Consider the following 12,086-nt stretch of genomic DNA (forward strand, 5'->3'; position numbering starts at 1 on the left):
GTCGCGACTAGATTTCGTGAGATTTCACTTTATGCGGCAAATTGTCCATGAACAAAAACAATAGGAGAGAAATCTGATCATGTGGTCGGCACCAGACAGGAAGCTTGTTCACACAAATAAAAAAATCATTTGGAAGTTTGGTTCTGTAACGGAAACATAGCCCTGGGATATCACTCTCGTCTCGTAAGGTTTCTAATAGCATGAAGTTCATGTTTCAAAGTTAGAAATGTGTCTGGAGCTTGGGCGATCGAAAAATCGAAAAACCACGGGTCGAGAGGAAACATCTGTGAATGAAATGACTTGAAGGCCAAGAGGTCGTTCTGCTTATATATATATATATATATATATATATATATATATATATATATATATATATATATATATATATATATATATATATATATATATATATATATATATATATATATATATATAAACCTTTATGGAGCAATGAAAAAGACAGTGATGACGATGATGATGATGATGGTATTGATGATATGATGATGATAATGAGGATGATGATGATAATAAGGATGATGATGATGATGATGGTGATGATGACGACGACGCTAAATTAATATTCATATTGCATGGGTACATGTAGAAAATGATTAGAATAATAACTTAAAAGGGCAGAAACTTTCAACTTCAACGCCCTGATTAAATTCATATTTAAACAAACTTGTCAGTGGCAGTGTCGAAAGCATCTGTAAAACCTGTGTTTCTGTAAAAATACAAAACAAGAGGGTAAAGGAGAAAATGATAATTTTAAGTGAGTGGCGACGGGGCAGTTTAGTGGAAGAATTGTATTGATAGTCGGGGTCATCAGGTCTGTTTGAGAGCATTATGAAAAAATGCCGAACAACGGAGCATTTATGCACGAAGTACACACCGCTGGTTCAACCATGGTAATATTTCATTTCCAAAACGCGGTAAAATTTCGCCGCAGGTGAAACCAGCAATGCTTTCAGCGCAAATAAAATTCAGGTGTCGATTACAGGAAATTCAAGTTACGATTGTTTCCAGTGGATTTTCCTCTCTGCTTGCATGGGGCTGACGAAATGGAACGTGCTATGAGATGGAAGCTGTTTGATTGGATTCGACCGACCCCGACAAAGAAACGTATTTACCGCTCAGTCGTCACACAATTGGGTTTGTGCTGGGTTAATCTTCCCGTCCATTGCTGTAATAGCCCCGCTAACCGCCACACAATCAGCCCACCACCGTGTTTATATCTGATAGCGGTGGAATAGTTCAACCGGTGCACAACTCCCTTTTTTCAAACACAACATATTCAGTGATCGCAGACTGATAGCCCCGTGGTAACAAGATGTCTGTTGGCGATTTTGTAACGGATTCACTCCCTACCAATATTATTATTTTTACCCGACCACAGCGCCCGAGGCTGTTTTCTAGATGAGAGCGACATGATCAATGCCGGATTCGTCGTTTCCGCGATTACGGAAAGGCACACATCAGCGTACCATTTTGCCTTTATTCACCTTTGAAATTCTCCCCAATTATGGAGGGCGCGAACTCTGCTCACTGGCCCTTCATGCGGGTCACCCCCGGGGCCAGTCTATTTTATTGATTCGACGACCCGTTTCACTTTCCGTCGCATCCAGCCTGTTGAACGCGCCTGCGGTTCATCAGTATCAAACGAACACCTACCCGCAGTTCCGAAAGCTTATTGCCGTTTGTTTCGCATTGTGTCTGAAAATAGGACCTACATATATTACGCTATTGTGTGAGGTGGATAGAGATACACTCAGTCAGTTTCCATTTCACTGTCTGCCTTCAGAGGGATGCGACTCCCCATGCCCACGATTTTAGCCATTTTGATAACAAATATCCCAAAATAAACCGTTTTCATTAGTAACAGGTCACTGGAAAGCAATATGTGTTTGTTGGTTCGGGAATGTCGATTTTAAAGGCTAAGTTGAGGGGTTTGGCTGGTGGTATTTTTCAGCTTGGCTGTGTGTCCTTACAGTGAGGGCACGCTCAGCTTGTTAATAAGGGTAAGTATTGATGAGTGGAGGTCGAAGGTCGTGCTAGCTGTGTACATTAATAGCTAGCAGTTAACACATACGGTCTGTTTCCCGCCGCCCCTGTCTACCACTCCAGTGCAACCAGCTTTCCACGAGACTTGAATATCCGGGGCCAGCGCAGGGGTCGTGCCTCATGTCGTCAGGCAAGTCTTGTCTCTGATTTGGGTCTCAACTTTCTACCGACTGTGTTTGGTATACGCGAGCTGGTGGAAGATACCAGTGTGGAATCGAAGGACACCGTACAGCAAGGGCGACTGCGCCAGAGCCGTGACTCCACTGTTACGCCAGATCTCTTTCCAAGGTGAGGGTTAGTCTGTCTATTCGATGTACAAAAAAAAACTTGGGACCAATATCGAACCTTATCTGAAATCACGCGATAAAATATGACAATAGCTTTAGTAGGGCATCTAGTGTCAAATGTCGGGTTTCAGCCCTTGAAAATGTTTACCCTTAGATTTTTTACCAGCAGAGCACGCCTGACTACTGCCCCATTAGTGTAATGTGTCCGTTCCACCACTTTTTTACACCAGAAGAAAGTGTCTGGAATCATGCCCTGTTTTATGATATATGTGCCATTTGTGTGTCTGTTATTGTCGTATGTAGAGGTATGATTATTGCGCGGTGCTAAGTCGATAAGTTTAGGGATAAAATAGGGTATGTTAAGCTCCGACGAAAGAGCTAGCGTTCACCCAGTTTTTATGAACACACATGGAATCACTTTACACCACTGATATTTTCTCAAGCACGATTATACCATTCGCCCGAACTGGGCGTACTTAATACAAAAATGGTTTGACGTCAGATCTCAGCGCTGGTCCACGCTGCCGCCACACTGCCACTGTCTGCCAGAATTGCTTTGAGCATACTTGTCTATTTCATGGTGTGTAGACTGTCCAAAATTTGGGCGACGCTCCGTTTCCGCCGCAAAACGTTACCGACCTTCGGCGTGTGACGACCTTGAGCCCCGATCTCGTCTAGAGAAAACAAAAATAACCCTTTGGGATATTGGTGTCAACTTTTAAGTGGTAGCTCTGTGCATTTTGTGTTTGTGAGTTACTGATAATGGTTGTGGTGTTTTTCAAACCGACCAATCCAAAGTGGTAGAATTACCTCACTGTCAAGTTCTCGGGCAAAGTGGGACAATGTCAAAGGGGACAGACAGTATACTGCAAACGCCCAACCGTCTGGGACTATCTTCTGGAGGTTGGACAGCCGAAACAACCGTTAGTGGAGCAACATTCTTAGGCGGAAGTTTTTCTCCATTGCTTCCCTGTCTGCAAACTTTTCTACCAGCTTGGTGCTACTCTTTCGATGAAGCCTGGCTGATTGTAACTGATCGCAAGCTGACGGCGACCGATACCTATCGGATATGGAACCAGCGGTATAAACACCGATCAATCCGCGCGGAATTGACATTCTCGGCCTATTTTGTTATCCCGACCCGTCCCGTACCGCGTCCAGCCGGCCTCCATTTTGCAACGGTCACAGTACCATCTCTGAAAAAGTCGAGCCAATCAGAGGTCGTTCAGTCGAAACTTATGAGTCACCGAGTCCTGTGCCGGGACGCCTTTCTTTCTCGCTTTGGAATTTTACGTCCCTTGTCTCTTGTTATGCAAGACGAATAGGACCATCCCCCACAAAAGTTTAGAACGGTTTAAAGAGGTCGAATGCGGACACAAAAAGTCTGGAGTCCCCATGCGAGCCCTGGTGTTATGTCTGAGTGGCCTCGCAAGGTGAACTTTTGACTGGTGTTAGTTGCTGAAGTATTTGACTTTGTTCACGACGGATAGCTTCCACATGCGGTTTTCAATGGTGGGGTATTAATTTGACGGCATGGTAGATTTTGGAACACGAAAAATGCGGGTTAAGAACTATTCACAACCAAGGACCTTGCCGCCGAAATCGTCTTAAAATTAGACTTTTTGACTGGTCTGTATGGCTGTTTTTCATTCGTCTAGATCCGACTATCCTTCGTTCCCTCCTTCTCCTTGCTTGCCAAATTCTTGCGGTTAACATTATAGCCAGGTTAGTATTAGGTTACAGCTGCAAATCCAGGGTTAAGTTTAAAAAGGCGGGAGAACCTTAAAATTCGGAGGCTTCCATGATTAAGACCAGTCGACACTCTCTTCCAAGACACAGTCTGGTGTGTGCGTATAGCTGTACAGGTTGCATGATGGTCTCTGTAGAAATATTCATATTATTTTCAAGTCGGCTATACATAATTACAGTAACATTTCGCTTGGAATTTCGCTCCTTGACGACACACGTGTCGGTCCGTTCTCGGTTATACTTTCCCGCAACATACATGTTATTTTTGTTCCCTAAATCGGCCTCATTTTAACTTAGTGACCAGTCTCAAAACGTCTTTCGCACCAACAACTTGTCCAGTCAGCTACACATAAATTACAGTTCATTTCGTTTGGAATTTCGCTCTGTGACGACATGTCGGGCTAGTTTAATCAACACTTTTCCCGCCAACACAATTTGTTAATTTTGTACACTAAATCAACCCCATTTTCGAATTGTTCAACTTCCCAACAGTTTTGACACCGGAATCCTGTCAGCTTTCATACGAAATACTTTGAGACACTTTCAAAATTCTCGTGAAAACCAGCAGAAAAGGCTCTGGCAATATGTCACGTACGTGATAAATTTGATGAATGGAAAGGCGATGATAGTGAAATATCTATGCAAATTTCAATTCTCTGAATGCGGAGACAGACGACACATTGTCCAAATATCTTTTTTCATAATAGATATACATACACATATCACATGTCAGTTATCGTAATCCACGCGGATTATATTCTTGTTTATGTTAAACATTTGTTTATTCGTTTTGTTAAGTTGACTACCAGGGGCTAATTACTATGGAAACCGGTCACCACGTACATGTTAAATTGCTCGACCTGTGCACAAAGCCCTTTTGATAATTGTTAGAGTATTAACCTGCTCTTTATTGTCATTGCGGGCAGATATGGGGGAAACAATGCAAAGTAGTGGACCCACATATGCCTGACTTAATTAGGAACCCAGGGCACGTCCCGACGAACCGCAGCACAATGACAAGAGATAACAGGCGAGATAAGAAAAAAAAACCAAGTGAATAAGGGCGAATCAGAGTCTACCAAATGTACACAATCAGCCATAGGGTCATCTATGCTGTGATAAAAAAAGTCATTCTTTCCACTTATAAAATGACGAAAAGTACAGAAATTAAAGAACGTTGAACGCGTCGCAGTAGCTGTAATTTTAGACTGAAACACAGCGAGAAACCAGTCAAAATCACCGTTGAAGTTTTCGCGTGACTGGTTTTGGCGGCTGCGGTGATAGCCATCACAACGCATTGCACTATAACCTTTTATCGAGGAAGCAAAATAGGACGACGATTTTTTCCTGTAAAATGTTTGCGTTAATATAATGTCGTACACTGTCAACTTTATTCTTTTGATCCGTTGTCGTAAAATATGAACGTGTCGGAGTTAGATGCCCGCCATCCCATTTGCTTTGGTGAAGTTAATTTGTTCTACGCAAACACTTTTTTGAGAAGTCAACATGTTATAATGAGTTATGTGCGGAGTGATTGTGAAATTATGGTGTTTGAAAGACCGCGGGGCACGCTGCCCTAGCACTCCGCGCCAGAACGAATGACGGGGTTAGGTACCGACTGCAGATGTGTTGATCATAGGACAGCAGTGCGGAGGTGGGGCGCAATATTCATCTATCAATATGAAATATATGCCATGTTATATATTAATAAAAGCACTGGGTTTTGCGCCCTCAAGACGCTTTATCGTAGCGCGAAAAACGAAACGTGATCCCTGAGTGGTGTACGCCAGGCTTGTCTTGCTCGGGGCTTGTCATCGATTTACACTAGTTGTGCCGTGAAAACAGTTCAAACAGATACTTGGTTGACACACAGTACAACATTTAGATACTATTAAAATGTGCTGCAGTAAACGACACTATACAGCCGAGAATGCTTTGCATGTACTTAATTGTACAGAAAAGTGATCAATTAGCATTATATATGCATTTCATGGAAGTTACATCTCCTTGGCACTCTCAGAATGTCCGTATTTCACAAGTGTATCAAAGTATGAGCCATTTTTTTTAAATGAGCGCATGCGCAAATTTTGTTTTTGTCCAAGATTTTGTGACGGCAAGAGGCAAGTATTCGATGCCCTGGACCCCATTGTCTTCCTAAGTGCACTTTTTTGGCTTTGCACTTCTTTGAAGCGTGTTTTAACTTCAAATGCTATCGGCTTCATCATCGTGTTATCGAGACGAATTCTAAATGGGTCTCGATAGGGCTTCCAAAAATCAATAGCATGCCGGAAAAAAAATCAACTCGATTGGTTTAGCATCTGTTGACGGTATCCCGACATTCCCTGCCCTCGGATGGGGGGGTACTGTCGATGCTAGCTAGATACATTTGTCAAATAGACTGCCAATCTTCAAAGCTGAGAACATTTTTCTTGCACTCACTGAGCTTTGCGAATCTTTGGAAACAAGTAAACTACACCTGGCCATGAAGTTCTCAAAATGTTACATTTCGTTTAATTTAATTTTATTTTATTGAATTGATTTCACCATAACTATTTGAATATAATAATGTAATAAACTAAGAAAGCAAAAGTATTACTTTAGAGATTAAATCTGAGATCTGGTGACGGCCGCGCCACGGCAATAGTTCTCAGTGAACTAGTCGAATCTGTGTTCCCTGATGCATTCGTAATTGACATTCAACTTGACAGAGTCTGATTGAAGCAAAGCTGTTAATATGAAATGGTGTCTTTCAAGATACACGTTCGCACCGCAAAGTTACTATGTTGCGAGTAGTCAAATCGAGATAGTGTTTTAGTAATGGTACTGGGGACATGTCTTGGGGAACCGACGATGAGTGAGTAGCTTACTGCCGTAAGCTTTTCTGGTTTTTTTTTGCTTGAATGCAAAAGTGTTTTCCATATCATGATTTCTCGATGTAAAGTAGTTAGGTCAGTCAAGAACCTTTCTTGTGTTTGTTCAGGGGTCTATGATTCCAGTAACCGTTCAACAAATTAAGCCTTGCCCCGGTCCGCAAGAAGATCTTTTAGGTGAGGCAAGGTTTAACTAAAGTGGGTCGGTTTACTGGAGACACACGTACATGTTTTTGACGATCTTCACTTCGGGGTTGAATAGTGGCCATTTTGGTAGGAAGTTATACCATCTTGTTGTTTACCGTGGAACAAGCACAGACCGTAGGTAGTACCTCAATGCTTCGGCCGAAACCGACGAAAAACGAGAAGTTGCCAAAAGAGAAAGAAACTCGTGCAAGGAGGCTTTCCTCTTTTGACGTGGTGATATAGTATTGTTTCCTTTGCTTGTCTCGTATTACGGAGGTAACTCAGCTTGATGCAAAACCCTAGCATTATTGAATTAGCCGTGAAGTGCCTAAGCGGCACTTGACAGGGTGATCCCTCGCCGACAGGTTGCCAGAGATCGTGTGGCCGGCGCGGTGCCTTTTCACAGCCCCGTGTTTTTCTTGAGCCAAAGAAGGAACGCTTATACAAATTTCGCCGCGGTGAAACGTTATCCCCGGGAACCGCTGTTAGTATGTTTGAAGAGGCGTTTCTGTCTTACGGAATGTGTACTCGCCTTCAAGACGGGGGGAAGAAAACAAAATAAACATTTGTCAAAGAGTTCTTGGAATACCTGACGACAAGCTACGGGGAAGTGAATGGAGCCTTGCATGTCAGGTAATTCACAGTATACCTATAAATTAGAGAAAACGAGTGGACCAGGGAAAAACTTCAATCATGGAATGCAGAGAGGAAAATTGCCGTTACCATTCTAACTGAACCTAGCAGATAAAATAGATAAAAGAAATTTAACAGTGCCTATATTACAAGATTTTAATGTCACATAAGAGGATTGGTTTATCTCATTTTAACAGAAAAAGTAAAGTGTTTTAAATATAAATAATAATATACACATTCCATGTGTATTCTGTGATCATACACATATACATACATACATACATACATACATACATACATACATACATACATACATACATACATACATACATACATACATACATACAAACATGCATACATACATACATACATACATACATACATACATACATACATACATACATACATACATACATACATACATACATACATACATACATACATACATACATACATACATACATACATACATACATACATACATACATACATACATACATACATACATACATACATACATACATACATACATACATACATACATACATACATACATACATACATGCATGCATGCATGCATGCATACATACATACATACATACATACATACATACATACATACATACATACATACATACATAGTTTTCTACATCAATCGTGCAAAAGCATTTTAAAAAGCGCCAACTATCCGAGCTGCGCACCATGTGCAAGAAATGTCCATTTCTGCGCAAATGTGGAGATTTGTATGTGTTTTTTATCGGGCAAATGCCAACGTACATGTGTTTCATGAAGTAATTGCAATGCAGGTAAATTCCTCGGTTGAGCCAATGAAGACCAGGTGAGCTTCCTGAAAAACAAAGTAGAGACACAAACGAGCCAGAGATGCAGACGAAATGTCAACGGTTTATTGAAACGAAGTCAAATTTGACTCGATCAAACATAATCATCAAAACACGGCAGATTATTAGATCAGATAAAAATTCGATCCGGGTTATAGTGGACCGATACGACCACGGCAGCTCTACCGGAGACATCGGCGTCGTTGGTGATGAACACCGTGGCGACAGGTCTATCTATCAGTCACCGTGCGTTGATTCACGAACGTGACCGGTGAACGTTGGTCTGTGGGACCGTTCGATGACGATGGCGAGCAAGACGGATTGCTCACACCATAGCTGTTGTGGTAGTACACGTCCAATGCTCATGCCACGGCAACTAAAGCACAAGTAATCGATGCGTGGGCCTTTCCAGTGCCTCCCGTTTTTTTTCCTAGGGTAAGCGATGTGCTTGACCTGTTACGCACAATGGAAAAACTTGCCCAATTATACAAATCAAGTGTACTCAAGAAGAATTCTAGCCTGAAAGCGAAGAAGTCTTTTTTTCCAAACCCTGATAACCGGACAAAATAGTATAGACGTCGGTGTTTTGATTTGACTTTTTCATATGAATCCATTGTACCGTAGACAAAGTAGTTAAATATCCCACCTAATATCAAACTCAAAACTGTTTCCGATTTAAATTGCGGTGTTTTTTGTATTGTAAAATGAATGAAAAATGATGAATAATATAGATAGCTCCCTTGCTATGAAAACACCGGTTCCTGGTGATTGGCGTAGGACCATCGATTGGGTTTTAATTCGTTTTCGCTGTAATTTGAGCGATTTCCAAAAGATAAATATTGTACCGGGAGACTTGATCGATTTGAACAAGAAATTACTTCCAAGTTGCTCCCAGTGTCAGAAAACAATGCATGCAAAAATGAGCAGAATCAAGGTCAATGTGAGCAACCTCAGTTTATACAATGCAAGATCCGAGGTACATGAATATTCCACATTGATTAAGGGTCATTAGCATAGAATTTTAATACCGAAACAATGCTCATTAATGTAATCTGCATATTTGAATATCATTATACCTCGGATCTTGCACTAATAGCCTCAGTTTAGAGTCGACGATTATCGACCCGAGCTTTTTTGTATCACGCTGTCGCCGAAACCTTTCGTTATTTCAGGTTCAACTGCCCCCAAGAATGAGGTTATCCGACATAACGTCAAAACATCTGCAATTTTCTTTATTTGAATGTTGACAACACGCGCCCTGAAGTCTTTTTTCAATACTTTGCCGAGCGACAAGTCATCAAAGACGTGTTTTCATTTGTGACCATTCTCGATTTCTGCTAGTCCAGTAAAACTTTGGCAATCCATGAAACCGATCTATGCCGGTATGGCGTGAGACGAACTTTATTTGAATGATAGGGCTTTATCTTGAAGTCTAATCTTGGTACCCCTGTATATCCGTCTTCTCCCCCACATACATCGCTCGTGTCCCCTCCCCCCCGAAATTTTCGTTCAAAATTGTGGCAAAGTATCTAAAAAACTTAAAAACAGCAAATAGCATGCAGTAGCTATCGATTCCGTGTTCCCGATGAAAAAATAACCCTGAAACTCGGCAAGACTCCGCTTTTGCTGAAAGCGCCGTCACCGAGCACCTGCCGCCAGTCAGGGACTCCAACCATGCCGCGATACCGAGCATGCGCTCCCATCGCCGCCAGCGGTTTTTGTGGTGGGATCGATAAAGAAAATGTTCGAAATAGCTAAAGCAATTAAAGTCTATAACTCCCGATGAAGTTGATTGACGGAGAGATCGCCGCTGACTCGTCAACTATCACTCTAACTTTGCGGTCAACCAAAACCTGGTACGCCGCAAGACTCGGCGACAATTACGATATCGCTGGATGGGGCAAAAGAGGTATAGCGCGTAGCCTTTGGGGGTTTCGTGTAAAGCAGATATCGAATTTCGCAAGACGCACCAAATACAGGTTATGCAGGATAAATCTCGGTCTCGGCTGAACTCATTCATTTGGATAGTTGCCAGTTGTCATGTGCGTCGTTCAAGGCAATTAACAAATAAATAAACAAATAAATAAATAAATAAATAAATAAATAAATAAATAAATAAATACAGAGAGTGATTGCGCTAAATGAAATTCTTTTCTGAACTTGTAACTTAGTATGAGACCAACTCTTTTCGAAACGTTTAACGAGTAATATACATTTTTTCATTGGTGAAGTAAAGCTCTGTAATAATGGATCAGTCTATTTTACGAGTGATTACAGTAATTTTGAAGGAAAGGAATGGGACGGTGAGGTGTCAAAGACAGAGATACAACGACCAAAACGTGCTTCCCCCTGATTATGATTTAAACGACATTGTGGTGCAATATCTCCGCAGTGTAACATTGATAAACAAGAAACGACTCAGAGTTATAGAACAGCAGAAAAACAATAATATATGTAAATATATATATATATATATATATATATATATATATATATATATATATATATATATATATATATTTATATGCTTATGAAAAAATCACACAACTACATCTGATTGTCTCTACACTTCAGATTATGGGACTCGGAAAAATTACCCATGTCAATAAGATGCAGTTGTGTGGTTTTTCTCATCAATTTATACAATACATACATACATACATACATACATACATACATACATACATACATACATACATACATACATACATACATACATACATACATACATACATACATAACTACATACATATATATATATATATATATATATATATATATATAATATATATATATATAATTATATATATATATATATATATATATATGTACTTTAATTTCATGGACTTAACTGTCTATCCATGACTGTGGAAAGTGACTTGTAACATTGTATACAAGAGCACAAATATTTAAGATGGTTACCAAAGCATTTGCTGCTCTTCTTCGCTTAAGTCAATCAGAATTAAAACCACACACACACTGACGACAGAATCTTTAGAGAGACCGACCCTGGTGGAGAATTTAACAAAAAAAACAGCGAGCAAGGACCAGAAAGTAAACTACAGGTGAAGTGCATGTTCTCCGCTTCGGTAAACTCTCAGAGAGGAGAGCTCATCATTAGAAGCCTGGCTAATTAGAAGAAGAAACATATCGACACAGAGATCAAAGCCACTTTGACCGATCCACTCAAAGTTTACCTGATCTCCAGATAACAAAAGGACGCTGCAATTTCGTCGACAGGAAAATTCTTATTACCGAATCTCGTGTCTGACTTTGTCAGTGCTTTAATTCATTCATTTAGATTGATCATTCTGCGTGGTTTTTCGTTTCGCCAGGAGCTGGTAAGACGAAGCGCCAACGCTAGTGTTTTAGCCCTGGGCTACAAACCTTTGTAGCGGATATTTCTGCTAACGACTTAGCCCGCGGTCCAATTAAAACTAACAATTTCTATAACCTGTGAT

At 40.8% G+C, this 12,086-nt stretch overlaps 1 protein-coding gene across 1 annotated transcript in view; it reads left to right on the forward strand.

Annotated features, from left to right (window-relative positions):
• Positions 1 to 2,206: 2,206 nt before the first annotated feature.
• The window catches only part of LOC139121291 (nuclear receptor subfamily 2 group F member 1-A-like), a 31,610-nt gene continuing 21,730 nt past the window's right edge, over positions 2,207 to 12,086 (forward strand). The window contains 1 exon segment of the mRNA XM_070686068.1: positions 2,207 to 2,349. The gene's annotated coding sequence lies outside the window, so the exon portion shown is untranslated.

Source organism: Ptychodera flava, chromosome 21, assembly GCF_041260155.1.
Source record: "Ptychodera flava strain L36383 chromosome 21, AS_Pfla_20210202, whole genome shotgun sequence".
Taxonomy (NCBI): Eukaryota; Metazoa; Hemichordata; class Enteropneusta; family Ptychoderidae; genus Ptychodera; species Ptychodera flava.